This window comes from Dendrobium catenatum, unplaced genomic scaffold (assembly GCF_001605985.2).
Source record: "Dendrobium catenatum unplaced genomic scaffold, ASM160598v2 fragScaff_scaffold_1481, whole genome shotgun sequence".
Classification (NCBI taxonomy): domain Eukaryota; kingdom Viridiplantae; phylum Streptophyta; class Magnoliopsida; order Asparagales; family Orchidaceae; genus Dendrobium; species Dendrobium catenatum.
The window spans coordinates 889373-906014 of NW_021319943.1; positions in this window are offsets into that span (position 1 = coordinate 889373).

Below are 16642 nucleotides of genomic sequence, written 5' to 3' on the forward strand. Positions count from 1 at the left end.
TCTTACTGCTTCTTAAAGCAGCTTTCTAGTATAAAATTTTTAATTTTAAGGTCGAAAGTTGTTTCTAAGAAGCAATTAGAAAGTCGTGGGACGGCGTTCTAGAAAGCTGCTTTAAGAAATAGTAAAAAAAAAAATGTCACAAATATATTAATATTAATATATGGGTTTAATATTTATTATAAATATGATGTTTACTAAAATTAATATATTCTTATTATTAAAAAATATTATTTTTTAATATAGTTATATATAATTGTTTTTATTGCTCCTTTATCTTGATATATTTGTATCAACATATTTCTATGTTCTATAAAAAAATCATTGTTATTCTAACAATTGGCAAAACTTGGTTAAATATAAATCCTAGCCTTATTAAATCATTCCAATCCAATTTAGGGCCACCTACTATTCTTAATTAATTTCATTTACAAACCCATCTGGTCACAATGTTTGTGTTTGTTGGCCATTTATTTTTGTTGGTTATAGTTAAGATATTTCTATTGCTTGAGAGTCAATTGGAATTCCAACGGGGGAGAAATATGTTACAAATTTATGATAAATTTTGCATAAATTTTTAATTTTGTTGGTTGGGCTTCATTTGTGACGACTTTCTTATTACTTCTTAAAATGGAGTTTTAGTAAAACAATAAAAATTAATGCAAGTTTCAAATACGTATTCTATTTATTATATATTCATTCTTTGGTACATGCTATAGTTGTTGATATCATTAAAGACATCCTAAATAGTCTAAAGGGCAAGATGATAAATGATACGACAACAAAAAGTCGTATGGGAACCCAGGAATTAAAATAAACCTAGTCTTATATAGAAAAAGATTTTCTCTTCGGAGATATAATGATTATAGAGAATTGTCTCTATGGGAACCCATGATTCCAGTCTAAAATAAACCCCGTCTTAGTTCGTTATGATATGGGGAAAATCTTCTGGACATCAACTAAAGCTAATCCTGTGTTAGTTTCGTTTTTAAAATGATAGGTGAATGTGAATTTTATCGTTTAGGATAATTTTTACATTCTCTATGCCGAATTTGAATGTGAAAATAAATTATTTTCTTTCTTCAATATGGTGTAAGTTTGCCTTTCGAGATAATTAACACTTATTATGTAAATATATCTAAACAAACATTTAAAAAAAAAATCAATGGTACAATCATAATAAAAAGGAGTTGAGAAAGTCATGAGAAATTCATTTGAGAAGGATATGGATACTATGGTGACATGTGAATGTTGAGGAATGAGTGGTGAGTAAGTCACCATGGCATTTTGCTGCTAACGTACATTAATGGCTGTGGTGGTGCATGCATTGGCTTCAAGTAACTAAGAGTATGTAATTTTTTATTTATTTAGAAATTTTGATATTATATGAGCAAATAAACAATTTTAAATACTTGATATGTAAATATTAATAATTTTAGATGGTATATGCCTTGATACATCTATAAAAAATCACCTTGATCGAACACAAATCTCGATGAAAATATGAACAAAAAATTATCATAATTAAATTTAGGATCATCCAAGATCTGATTTTAACAAACTTATAGTCAAATTGAATATCTAGAAGAGACGAATACAATGACACCAAAATCAGTTCAATCTGAGCCCATCCGAGACCAAATCAAAGGTTATTGAGCCCAAATCAAAGGTTCAAAGCATAATAGGAGGGTCTAAAGCATCAATTAGATAATCAAATGATTGTAGAATATGACATTCTAATAGTCAGATCGATCAGCTTGATAAGACAAATCCAACAAGCCCAAAATCACTTAATTGTGACATCATTAAGACATAAAAATGATTGATAAATGTTATATGATCAAGGGAATCACTATCAGTCATCTGATGAAACACTCCCAATATGCCCTTAATGTTCTCCATATTTACTAGTTACGACACTCCCAAAAAATTATAAATAGCCCGTCATTCTTCACATGAGGGGGTAGAAAGAAAAGGAGAAAACATGGATAGCTACCTTGCATCGACCACCACCAAATCTCTTCTCGACCATCGACTGTCGCTGGACTTCCACCTATTCGTCGGCTTCCATCGAATCTCTTTCCGACCACCTCCAACTCCCACCATGTAATGTGCTCTATATGATATATATTTGCTACATGGAGCCAAGGCCTTCCCCCCAATGCATATGACCTCATTTGTAATCAACTGCAAACACTAGTGGATTCATTCAAACTATGAGAGGCCCTGTGGTTATTCCCCCTTTTTAGGAGTTTTCACGTAAAAACTTTGGTGTCTCATGTGAATGCTGCAACCCTCTATTTTTTATGTATTTGTATGAAGCTATGACACTAAACTTTATATATCTCTATTGTTGTGAATTTTTCAAGACTCAACAGTTTGGTGTTATCTGTGGAAAATGATTCATAACTGGAGGATAAACTTTTCTATAATCTCGAAAGGTCATTCACAACAACTTCCTAGGTTGAAGCAAGAAGTCCCTTTGATTCCTAGCTAGGGGGCAACCTTATGCAATTTTTTTATCACCCTTTAAATATAAATCAATGTTGAATCAATATTATGGAAAAAAAAACTTTGGACAACTTTGTCAGCAGCTTCCACTACAACAATAGCCGAGAAAATTTCCTCCAATACTTTTAACATCCAAAATAATGTCTTTAAAAATCATTTTTCATAAATATCCTAACAAATGCAATGGTGCCTCAAGCTCTATATAGTCCATAACTGATCTTTTGTTCATTGGATAAGGTCTTAATCTTGACCTCGAAATGGACATAAATGGTCTAAAGACAGACCAATCTTCATATTTGATATGAAATGCACGCAGCATTTGCCTCATTGCAATCAAGGAACAATCGATCTTAGGTGGATTTGATTTTGTCTCTTTCACCCATGTTAATATCATTGAGTAACACTTTGATAAATAATCTCGGATATGCCAAACATCATTACTGGATTCTCTCAGTCTCTTCCATATATGTTAACATCAACAAGAAATGCAATGGCAAACAACTTCAGATAAGTCAATTATCCTTGGTGATTCTTTTAGCTACTTCCACATAGATTAACATCATGGAATAATGCTCTGTCAAATAACCACAAATAAGTTAGACATTATAGGTGAATTCTCTCAATTTCTTTAAGCATGTTTACGCCATTGAGCAACGCTTTAATAGATAACTTCGACTAGCTCAAACATCCTCGATTAAACATCATTGGTGAATTTCATCGACCTCTTCCACTTAACAGTTTGGAGCATCTTTCTCAGCTCTTTCAAAGAAGGATTAGAGCTTCATCAGGCCTCCACTCTGTTTGCTTTGCTAGTGTGTCACTGTATAGTTACAATCGACACAGTGTCTGGCCCCCTCCATCAAATTGTCAATTGTCCACGCCCGTCAGTAAGCATACCTTCTATCTTTAACAAAATGTAGCTTGAGTGTCATCATCAGCTCACCTCCTGATCACCAACATCAAAATATGACCCAACAACCTCTATTAGGCTTTCATCGGCATACTATATGACTCCCTGCATGGACCAACTTCTGATTACGAGATCTCTTCTTGTCCATCAACCTTCAATGATCATTGTTGAACTTTTACCTGATCATTGATTATTGTCGAAGTTCCTCCTAGCATTTGCTGCTGATGGATCTCCTCTCGGGTGCTGGTGTTGCCGCAACTAAAATTATTTCCCAATTTGGAAAAAAATATACTTGGACCGGTACTAAAGGATTGGACATTTACCAAAGATTGATGGTCTTGCGACTGTTACAGGACAAGCTTCAATGGAAGAATAGAGCCTGCGACAGAGGACCAGACCTTTACCAAAGATTGATGGTCTTATGACTCCTACATGACAGCCTTCAACAGGATACCAAAGCCCGCGATAGAGGACCGAAACTTTACCAAAGATTGACAGTCTTATTAGTCCTTCGGGTCAATCTTCGGATGAAGACCAGAGCCCATCATGGAGGATCAAGCATGTTTCGATTTTGACTACCTCCAAATTTTTTCTTGTCATTTACTCTTTCAATTTACAAGAGATACTTTGATCGGCTTAGGAAAACTGTGATTTTCCCCAATCCTAAGTGTGATATTTATAGGCTTATGAACGAGGGAATTCAAATGGTCTTTCTAGATTTTTCTATTACTATTTTATAATTTTTTAATATTTTTTTGGTTCTAAAAGTAAAAAAATTAATTTTTCTATTATAAAAATATATATTAATTATAAAAATTAGTATTTTATTAATATAGAAGCAAAACTAGGGAAGTTGAAAATTTATTTCAGAATTTTCTAAAAAAATTTCTAAATTTTTTAATGATTATTTGGAATTTTAAAAGTCACAAAACACTTTTTTCTATATATAAAACAATTAATATATCATGAAAAACTCTCCAAAGGAGATGGCCCGCATACAAAATCTCTAAAAAAAAAAAGAGATAATTTCTAGAATTTTTCAAAGCTATAATAAGTAATAATCATATTACAAGGTTATTCACAATATGATATATATACTTATTATATTCATATAAAAACTAGAACAAATTTAATCTTTATATCTGTAAAAAAACAAAAAATGTCTATTCATTTCTCTCATATTATGCTTTAGACAATTTTAAATAGCTAATCCATATGATTAATCAGATTTGTTTATTATTAATTAAAGTTAGAAAGGTTATTAAAAAATTGTTCATACATATCTGCTTCATAAGCGGCCATTTATTGGTCATTATGTAGGACCAAATATCATAAGTGGCAGATCCATAGTCTCAAAGTAATTAATAGATAATAGATGTTTTACTATTTTGATATTTGAAAAGAGTTTAGATATTTTGGGAGTAATTTAAGCTCTTCAAATATAACTTATATAACCAAATAATACTTATTAAGTGTAGCCTTGTAATTCATCTGATGAAATTATTTAAAAAAAAAAAAAATAGTATTGTCACATATTTTTGGGCTTCGCGGTTTTCGGTTTTTGAAAATATGGGGGCAACTAATACTAGGGCTGTCAATATTTGACACAACACGACAACCCGACCCGGACCCGACCCGAAAATTTCGGGTTCGGGTCAACCCGAACCCGAACCGGGTCGGGTTCGGGTTCGGGTTGACCCGGAAACCCGAAAATGACCCGGAATGAACCCGTGACCCGAAATTGACACCCCTAACTAATACATCTCAAAAAAATCTCCTTGCTTGGGCGCAAATCTCAAAGCAAATATGAACAAAAAAATCGATAATTAAATTCATGACCATTCAAGCATTGATTTCAACAAATATAAAGGCGAATTGAACATATTGAAGAGACGAATCTAACGACACCAAAGTTAAGTCCAATCCGAGCCCAAATGAGTCCAAATCAAGGGTTCAAAGCATACTTGGAGGGTTCACAATGTTAATTGGATAATCAAATGATCGTCAAATATGACATGCTTATAGTCGAATCGAGCGGCTCAATGAGACATCCAACATGCCCAATATCGCCTAATTTTGACATGTTTAAGGCATAAAAATGCTTGATAAAATAATCTATGATAAAGAGAATAACTATCAGTCGTTCAATGGAACACTCACAACATGCCCTTAATCTTCTTCATATTTATTAGCCATCTCACTCCCAAAAAATTAAAAAAATCTCCTTATTTTCACATGAGGGTAGAGGAAGAAAATGAAAAAAACTTGGGGAGATTCCTTGTTGTCAACCGCCACCGATCTCTTCCTGACCACCGATCATCGTTGGACTTATGCCTGTTCGTCAGCTGCCATCGGATATCTTTCTGACCACCAGCAGTCACCGGACTTCCGTCAGTTCTTCGACTATCGTAATAACTCTTACTGGATGCTATTGACACCTCTTCGACTGACGTTGCTAGATTATGGTCTCTTCGATCACCATCGCTTGACTACTATACTTCCAACTACTGTTGCCCGACTATGGTCCTTCCAGCCTCCATCATCAGCTAACTATTGTTCTTTCTATCATTGTTACCTACTGACTATGATTTCTTCGACCTTCGTCACCCACCTACTACATTCACTCCGACCACTATCGCCCACCGACTACTATCCTTCCGATCTCCGTCACTCACCGATTAAGGTCCCTCCAACCAACATCGCCCCCCCAACTATGGTCCTACCGACTAAAGGAACATGCTAACAATGAATCTTCCAAATTCCACCATGTAATGCATTATATATGATGTATATTTTCTACATTGAGCCAAGGCATTCCCTCAATGAAGAACCTCGTTTGTAATCAACTGCAAACACTAGCGGATTCTTTCAAATTGTGAACGGCCCCATGATTTTTCCCCCTTTTTAATGGGTTTAAAGTAAAAATTGTTGTCTCATATGAACATTGCACCTCTCTATTTTTATCATATGAAGCTATACATTAAATTTTGTACATCTCTACCCCGCAAAATTTTCAGGATGTAACTTGTCTAAAACCTCTAATTTGTATCATTATGGTGTATTTTTCTTCATTATTAATATAAGAGGGGTGAATGTGAAAGACTTAAATTTTATTTGGGACAATTTTTTATTTTAAAAAAAAATTGTTAGTGAATTTTTTTTTTTTGCTTGTCAATATTTGACATGATCCGAAACCCGACTCGAACTTGACCCAAAAATTTTGAGTTAGGGTCAATCCGGACCCAAAACGGGTTGTGTTCAGGTTTTCGACTGGTATGAAATTTCAGGTCAGGTTCGAGTCAACCCGAGAAACCTGAAAGTGACCTGATTCGACTCGATTTGCAAACTGGTCTGCCTCTCCCACTATTTACCTAATTACAACTATAGCATTAGAGTATTTAAACTTACGGCTTACAAGCGTATTCAACATTCGAGAGTCAAAATATCGTTCGTCTCTCTTCATGCACATAACATCCAAGCTAGGGTTGCTCGATTTCACGGAGATTCCTTCCTTCTTCCCGGCCATTTTCAGCTTTTCTCATCCTCTGCGGCTCTGCGTCCTCGACTCATCGCCTCATCGAATTCTCTCTATCACCCATCTTATCTTAAATATTACGGGTGTTAATATTCTTTCTGTTATCTTTATGATTTATGAGTCTTGTATTTTTTTTTTAAATTTTGTGTTACTGAGTCACTGTTAGAGTGTTAGTTTTGAGTTATTTGGTTCTTCCTTCAAATTTAAAGCTGTTGTGGCTTTGAAATGTTAATTAAGGCATCAAATTTTATGCATTTTATATTCATTTTTAAGGGATTTTGATCTTATGATGCAGTTATAATATTATTATGAAGTTTAATAAGATTTGTGCTTTGACATGCCGATGAATTTTGAAATGTCTTTTAGGGTTTTGAAAATTGAAATGCTGAGTTGTTGTTAGCAGTTGGTTTTCTTTGATTATTTGTTATAGCAATATTTATTATTCTGCTTGATTAAACTTTGATACATGTTATGATATATTGGAATTCTCTGTTGGCAGTTGGCTATATGTAATTCTTTGTTGGCAGTTTGTCCGAATTTTTTTAGTTGTTGTTGGCATATGACTATATCTGATTCTCTGTTCTTCGCACTTGACACTTGCAAAAAATCTAGTTGGTTGGATATCTACTTTTTAGGTATTTTTTTTTAGTTTTTCATTTGTACAATTTGATACAAATTGTTTCAATAGATGGAGGATTCAAACACAATTCTTGATATTTATATTCAAGAAAATGAGGAAGTTCGCATTGAACACAATGTGGTAGAGGCATCTAATAATGCATGTGATGATGGTTTAGTCATAATTAAGAAGCGTAGAAGGATGACTTCCAATGTTTGGGGTCATTTTGAGATGTTAGATAATCCTACAGATGATAAATAAATGTGTAAATGTATAAGATGTGGTGCTCGATACTTATGTGATTGTAAAAATGGAACTAGTAATTTAAGAAGACACTTGCAAAATTGCAAGAAAAGAGATGCTATGTCATGCTTGAAGACAGATGCTAGACTGTTAGAGCCTACAAAAGAATTTTAAGAAGACAAGAATAATTTGTTTCTAAATATTGTAAAATAATAAAATGTAAATGTACTTGTTGTTCAATATGTGATTATATATTTGTAATTTTGCAAATGACCAAATGATATGTAAAATGTAAATGTACTTGTTGTTCATTTTCAAAATCTATCACTCTAGCTACTATAATTATAAATTGTTTATAAATTTATTAAATTGTGTATATTTTATATTTAATTATTAAAAAAAAGAGATTTTAAAAATTTTCGAGTCATGTCGGATTGACCCGGACCCAAAACGGGTCGAGTTTGAGTCCAGCATAATGATTTGTTTCTAAAAATGGGTCGGGTTCGAGTTGACCCGTATGGACCAAAGTAAGTTTCGGATTGGACTCGAACCCGACTCATAACCCAATTTTGATAGCCCTAAAAAAACTAAAGGAACCCAGAATTGGGGTGACTTAGACGGTGGCTTCCTTAGGTGTCTAGGAATAGTTTGCTTGCCCTATCGATAAAAAAGGGGTAAATTTACATACATATCACTTTATACCATCATATTTACATATCTAACACCTAAAAATTTAATATTACATACATACCACCCTATATTATTCTAATATCAAATATACCACTCATATTTCATTCATACCATTCATATATTTCATTTATACTACTCATATTTAATATGAAAATGAATTATATGTGATTTGTATGTAATATTAAAAATTTAGAAGTTAAATATATAAATAGAATAATATAGGATGGTATATATACAAATCTCCCAAAAAAGAAGAAGGGAAATTTACATACATACCACTTTATTTCATATTATTTATATATTTAACACCTAAAATATTAATATTATATGTCTATCATTTATGTATAATTTTAATATTAAATATATCACTCCTTTAATTCTTTTATATCATTTATACAATTCTATAAACTTTAATGTTTTTATTTCATGCACTAAAATTTGTTTTATGGGTGATAGACTTGTAATATTAATATTTTAGAAATTAGATATATAAATAACATGAAATAAAGTGGTATGTATATAAATCTCTCTAAAAAAAAAAAATTTACCGTCGTTCCTCATTCGTAGCCACTCTATTTATATGGCAAATTATTAGGTCCGGTCATCGGACCTATCTTTGCGTTCGGACACCAATAGGAATTTGACATCTGGATGAATACACATGAATTTTTTTTAATATAATCTTTTTTGCTTTAATATATTTCAGCCCGACCCGACCTGGTACACTTTATTTTCATTTTAAACATTGCCGCTATTTTAGAAACCCTCGAAAGATCAAAATGTTTATTACTTTATAAGAAAAAACAAGCTAGAAAATTATATAAAAGAGATGGAATGCTCACGGAAGAGAGGTGGAAGGGTGCATGAATCGGAAGGGATGCATGAATTTGAAGCTAACTTAGCTAGAAATTCCTCATGTTTTAACATATCGATAAGTTTCAATCTCATCGCAAGTTATATTATGGAAAAATGAGCTAGAAAGTTGTAAACAAAACATTATTGTGTAGAAAAAGGGCATAGGTTTTCAGCTCATTAGAAGCTCAGGATCTTAGATGTTGTTGTTTAGCTCCCATTAGTATTTTTAGAATAAAGAACATCATTATTTTGGCGAAAAAGTAAAAAAAGCTCTTAGATGTTCTTATTTAGCTTTCATTATTATTTTTAGGAAGAAGAATATTATTGTTTTAAGGATTAGTAAAGAAAAAGACGATGAACAATTATTATGCTTTATGTGTGCTTTCGTTGAGCTTTAGGTGTCATTTACCTGCGCTTTAGATGTGCTTTAGTTGCACTTTAATTGCGCTTTTTAATATTTTCTTATCATTTCAGACTATTTATAAAGATGAGAGAGAAGCATATAACTGTTATTGTACTTATACCCATGATAATGTCTTTACCGTCCGGAAGGATAGTCACAGTTTCTGGTCAAATTCTAAGAAGATAAAATCCAATGACTTTATATGTTAAAAATTTGGTTTCAAGAAAAGTATTAATCTTAATTCAAGAAAGAGATTTACTAAACCAGATGTTAGAACTGATTATCCATCCATGGTGAGGTTTGCAGTTGAAGAAGATGGCTACTGGTATGTCAAAGATTTATTGAATCTCACAACCATGAATTGGCTAGCCCAACCGACCGACACCTTCTAAGATCATGTATGAATGTTATTGAGGAAAAAGTTTTTATCCTAAAATCAGTAATAGATGCAGGAATTAGAACCGTTAATGCATATGCCTATCTTGTAGAAGAAGTTAGATGATATGAGAATATTGGATTCTCTAAGAATGATGCATATAATTTTATTCAGAAGGAGAAAAAAAGTAAGGATTGAATTTGGTGATACTAATTCTTTGATTTAATTATTTAAAGATCGACAAGCTGAGGATCACGTGTTTGCAGGAGATGTTCAAATGATGAGCCTAATAGATTGTTAATTTTTTTCTAGGTTGATGGCAGAGGCAGTATAGATTATGAATATTTTGGATATGTTTTGATTTTTGATACAAGCTACAGGCTCAACAAGTACAATTTTGTATGTGCATCATTTGTTGGTGTTAACAATCATTGACAGAACATTTTGTTAGGAGTTACTTTTTTGTCATAATGAATAATTGAAAGTTTTACATTATTGTTTAAAACATTTATACGAATAATATGTAATAAATATCAAACAATAATATTCACTAATCAGGATCAAGTTATGGTCAGGGCCATAGAAGATGCATTACCTCACACTCATCATAGATTATGCCAATGACACATCTTTAAAAAGCTTCCAGAAAAAATCCCTATCTTAAAAAAAATAATGCATAATCCTTCTTCAACACAAATGAACCTTTCAAACATGCATGAATATTTCAATGAGGAATATATAACCGGCCAGCCAATAAGCCATCCTGGTGCTGAATACACCAAATTGAAGACGAATTTTAATTTATTGTTTCGAATTTAGAATTTAATAAATTTTCATTGTAATAATATTATTTATTAGAAAATGATGAATATTTATTGTAACAAGTATTGAATATAAATAAAGAATTTTTATTGGTAATATTTATTGTAAGAATGTTTCAATGATTACTTATAATTTAAAATGCTCAGTAGGTGAGCTTTAGTTGTGCTTTGGATGAGCTGTAGATGCGTTTTTGGTGCGCCTTAGTTGCACTTTGGATGCGCTTTGGGTGTGTTATGGATACGCTTTGGATGCGTATAAATAAAAAAATTTAAATTTATAAATCTTTAAAATTTCAAATATGCAAAAGTTAGACAACAAATAAAAACTATATATTAACATTTAAATAATAAAATATACAAATTTAGAACTCATGTACAAAATTTATAATTTTTTTTCATGAATTTTACTCCTTCATGGTAAGAAAAAAAAAATGTAACTCTGTCCTAAATTTTGGCATAAACTTTTGCCAATTTTTATAAGCAATTCAGTCCACTTTCTTTCGTTGAACGGCTTTCTCCATGTATTTACACACGAACATTCCATAATCAAAATAATTTGACTGAGTTGGAATTCCCCGAACAAGTTGTAAATTCTATTTTGTTATATCGTTTGTAAAGCATCATTTGATGTCTTCATGCAAGTATTTTATATAAACAAATAAAACTATTGTTTTATTTTGTGTTCATATTGAGAAAAAAAAAAAGATGCTTAAAATCTAAATCTAACTTACAACTGTATGACATATATCATTATGTTCTAAATTTTGTAATGAATCATCTAATTTTCAGTCTTTCTCTTTTAACTTGCTTATAATAAGTACCAAATACTTATTGAAAATTATAGGTTGAACAATAAGATTGCTTTTTTTAATAGAAACTTGATTAATGTGTTGGATAAATATTTCAAAATATTGATTGTACTGCTTGTATACTTGCAATAAATCAGCAATATAATAAAAGTAACGTGAAAAATATGTTATAAATAATTATTATACTTATCTTGTATAATGGAAATTTATACAAGTAGCGTTGAAATTTGTTTTTCATTACCCTACTCTTCTCTAATAACAAACAAGTAAAAACATATACATGGTTATCGCCGAACCATTGATCTGTGAGTAGATCGTCAATATCTGATCAGTTTATTGCCATGTTACAATATGTAATTATTAATTCATCCATACAAAAAAGAAAAAAATTATAGCGCAAACAAAACATTAAAAGCATACTTAAAGAGCACATAAAGCTCACGTAAAACCTACGTAAAGCACACTTAAAACGAACTTAAAGCGTACTTAAAGCACACTTAAAGCGCACTTAAAGCGTATATAAAGCACATTTAAAGCGCACTTAAAGAGCATGTAAATGTCTTAACTTATTTTTTATCAAACTTTCTAAATCATTCATTCATAAAACTTTGTTGCTAAGCCGTTAAAAAATCCTTTCCTGGATACTCCATTGAATGTAGTGCAGGTCAAGGTTAAATTTTTACATCATCAATACAAATAACATTTTGGGTCTTCATTAATACATCAGGTATTTTAGTTTCTTTATTGTCTTCTCTTTTTTGTGGTTGGTATTTAATGAGCTGCTTGGAAGAACTCTATATTGGTAGTTAAATAATATCTATATTGGCTGGTGGTGGTGAAAGAACATCTGTTATGGCTGCTGGTGGTGGAAGAATATTTGTTGTGACTGGTGGTGGAGGAACATCTGTTTTGGATAGTGGTGGAGGAAAATCTTTATTAGGTGGTGATGAAGTAAAATCTTTAATATATGATTGTGGAGGAAGATCTTTACTTGGTAATTTTTTAGGAAAAGATGTAGTTCTAGGTTCTTTTACAGATTTGATACTTGAGAAAGACAAAGATATAGAAAGTTTATCATGATTATATTCACATTTAATTTGAAAAGTCAATGAATTTATATTGAAGAGAATTTACGGTTGCTTTAAATTTTTTCAAACTGACTTTAAGTCGATCAACTATACTGCCCAAATTCTATTTCATTATATATCACTTCTTTTGAATTACTTCCAGAAGTTTATTATGAACATTCGGTCAATCTTCAACTTTTATAAGAGGTGGTTGTGTAGAAGATTGAGTAGGAAGTTGAGGAGAACTTTCATGTGATTTTTAATGAGGAGAATGAGAACAGGGAGATGGGGTGATGTGAATTTTTTTTTATTGTGGTAAATGAATTTTATGGGGTCGATGCCCATGCCGATTTTCTTGATTTTGTATAGCATTTATGTTAGCCTCAAATTTTTCTGCTTCTTTTTTTGTAATATTCTATAGAACAAGATAAATCTGCAAAGAAAATTAAATATATTATAGGCAAATATATGTTTGTGCTCTATAGTTATGCTTTACATGTGCTATAGTTGCACTTTAAGGGCACTATAGTTGCGCTTTAGGTGCGCTATAGTTGTGCTATAATTGAGTTTTACGTGCACTATGGTTGAGCTTAAGCACAACTATAGCATACTTAAAGCGCAACTCTAAATATAAAACATTTAAACTTAAAATTATTTCATTTTTCCTAAAAAAATTAAATAATTTGATAACACTTTTTTGGGTATAGAATATTTTAGTATTCCCCTCCCATCTCAAAAAATACGGTCTTAATTCTAAATCAGATGATTTATTCAAGAAAAAATATTCCAAAAATCAAATCTGTATAATACCAAATATAAAATATTATAAATTAATATTAAAAAGTTTTATGAGAGGAAAACAACTAGTATGACACGAAATTTATCAGTATGAGAGGGAAAAAATCATTGATGTAACCTAATGATCTTTCCATTTGAAACTTGTCAGAAATTGTATTGAATTCCTCAAATATAAAATTCATTATACATCAAGCTCAATTGATAGAAGTGATGTCACGACCCGACCCGGTGATCTTGCAAAGGCGAGGCGGGAATGAAAATCAGACAGTATGAATTAAGACATTTACATAATAACTTTATTAACATGTCTCCAAACATAAAGAAAACATCCTCGACATAGTGAAAGAGCGCTAAAAATTTTCAAGTAATTTTTGTTCCTTTTTTCATTTCATTCATCAAATAAAATCAACATATACATGAAGATTCATTTCAATTAAAAGTGTTCAACCATCAAAGTTATCATATACATCCATCTATACCAAAACAATAAAAACTCAAAAAGGAACATGTCATCCGTCGTCTCCATACGACGGTAAGTATGCGGCGGTTGGTCCACCATTAATGATTCGCAGGATTTCCTGAAAATTTCCCACAATATGGGTGAGCCATAACTCACTAAGTAAATGCTTTTCAATTAAAATTCAGAAAACAAGGTAGAGAGGTAACATGTATGCCAATACTTCTAGTGTATGAACAATAAACATGTCATAACATTTAGCTAACATGCCTTTAAGTTATCAATTTAGTGTCTTTCCTTGGATAAGCTTGCAACCAATTTCATTATACATTGCATGATTTATTTTCATGATTCATGTGATGCTTCTTATGCATATAATGTAACACATAATTTATAATCACCCATATCGAAAGTATCATTTGTACTGATCAGATACATTTTATTTGGCCATTCATTTACCATTTAGTTTAAAAGAATCCCTTTACCATTTGGCTCAAAAGAGCCCAATTACCATTGCTCAAAAGAGCTCCTTTATCATTGATACTTTCGTATCAACATGCACATACAATCATTCTCTATTTAATCATAAAAAAGAACTTTAGCATATCCTTCATGCATATGGTTTATTATTCCATATCGTGCTACATGATTACATGGTTTCATGAGAAAAGAGACATTGGCTATGTACTTTCTTTAATCGTCGCATGAGAATGATACAATTGCATTACAAACTACCACATGAGAAAGGCACTTGCATAGTAAACTATCACATGAGTAAAACATGTGCATTGTAGAAGGCATATGGTAAAGTGTCTTTAAATATTTATACATAAGTATATATTATTAAGCTAATCATAAGAGCGTGTTGCATGACATTTAAGAGCATGTTAGGATGTAGAAAAAAATACAATTACAATAATGCTATGAATCCCATAATAATACAAGAACATGCTATCGTGGAAAGAAAATAATTTTTTTTTTGAATTTAAAAGAGCCACATTTTACATACCTCAACTTGTGCACAAACATCTGATTGTCCGATCAAATCCTTCCCTCCATGCATTCAATATCTAAAAGAGACATACATATCGTGTAAATATTACTATTCCCCATATAAATTTTCTAAATCCTTAATCTATGATAATAAAGAATTCATCCCTATGTTATGTCCATGCTCTTAAATTAAACCCCTTTACCATTTCATGACGTATTTCATTCCTATTTTTATCTAAATTAGGATTTAGTCATAATCTTAAATTTTTATGCATGCAAACATCTTTTCCTACACTCAAATAGTAATTAAAATGTAAATAAAATTTTGGAATATTTTAAATCAAAATTTAGAAAAATTAGCATTTTATGCAAAATCCCTAAATTTGCCTCTAAAAACCTTTCCAAATCCATTTAGAACCATAAAACTAAAAACTTTCATGATTAGGGAAAACCCTAATTTCTAAAATTTAAAATTTTTCCACAATCTTGCATTATATAGAGACTCTCTTATGTCATTAGGAGCTACTTTTGTGAAGGCATTTAAAAAAAAAAAATTAACATTGAGTGAAACCCTAAAATTTAAAATCCACATTTTTCTTGAAATCAACTCATATTTGTGTTTAGAAACATCCCCCTACCATTCCCTAAACTTATCTCAAATAAAACTTAAGTTTTTATAAAACCCTAATTTTATTTCTTTAGAAAATCTCAAGGGAAAATCATGAAAAAGGTTTATGAGAACTAACCTCACTCTTCCCTACAACTTTCCTTCAATCTCCCTCGCAAACCACCGTCGGAAACTGCCTCCACGACCATCGAATTCGCCTCCTACCCGACGCCCTTCTCCCCTTTCTTCGCTCGGTTCGGGCCGCAAGAAGGAATGGGGACCAAAACATTTTGGTCCCCTATTTAGAATGGAATGCCCTCTTTAATTTCCTATTGACCTAAAAGTCCTTACTTAAAATCACCTCTACTCAAATGACATCAAGGGCAAAGTTGTCATATTGAGATTTTCAGAAATTTTAACTTCCAAAATAATTAAAATTCAGTTTGGGTTCTTTATATCAACTCGCTCAGAATTTTGCACACTATTTTATAAAATTTATTGCGTCAAATTTTGACGACTTTGAAATTTTCACGTAAAACTCGTCACGAGGCATTGAAAAGCGTGCGAAATCTAAAATGACATTTTGCGGGTTTTACAAGTGAACTCAGTTACATTATTTGCTACATATATGAGTCTTCTAGGGGTTTTATGATTATTTAATATATATATATATATATAACAAAAATATTATAAATGTCTTTAACTTAGTAGCATTCTCAGTCAATCTATCTAATTTTGTCATTTCAGTTGATAGAGGTCAAGTTAGGGGATCAATCATCCATTTGATATCATCATATATGTTAGGCAAAATTTTGAGAAATTTTTTGTACATAATACATTTAAAGTAAAAAAAATTATATCCATAATTTCTTATTCAAAATCTTACATGTTAATAAAGCAACATCGTTAGAAGTGAATTTAACTAAATGACCATTCACAATGAAGTCTTCA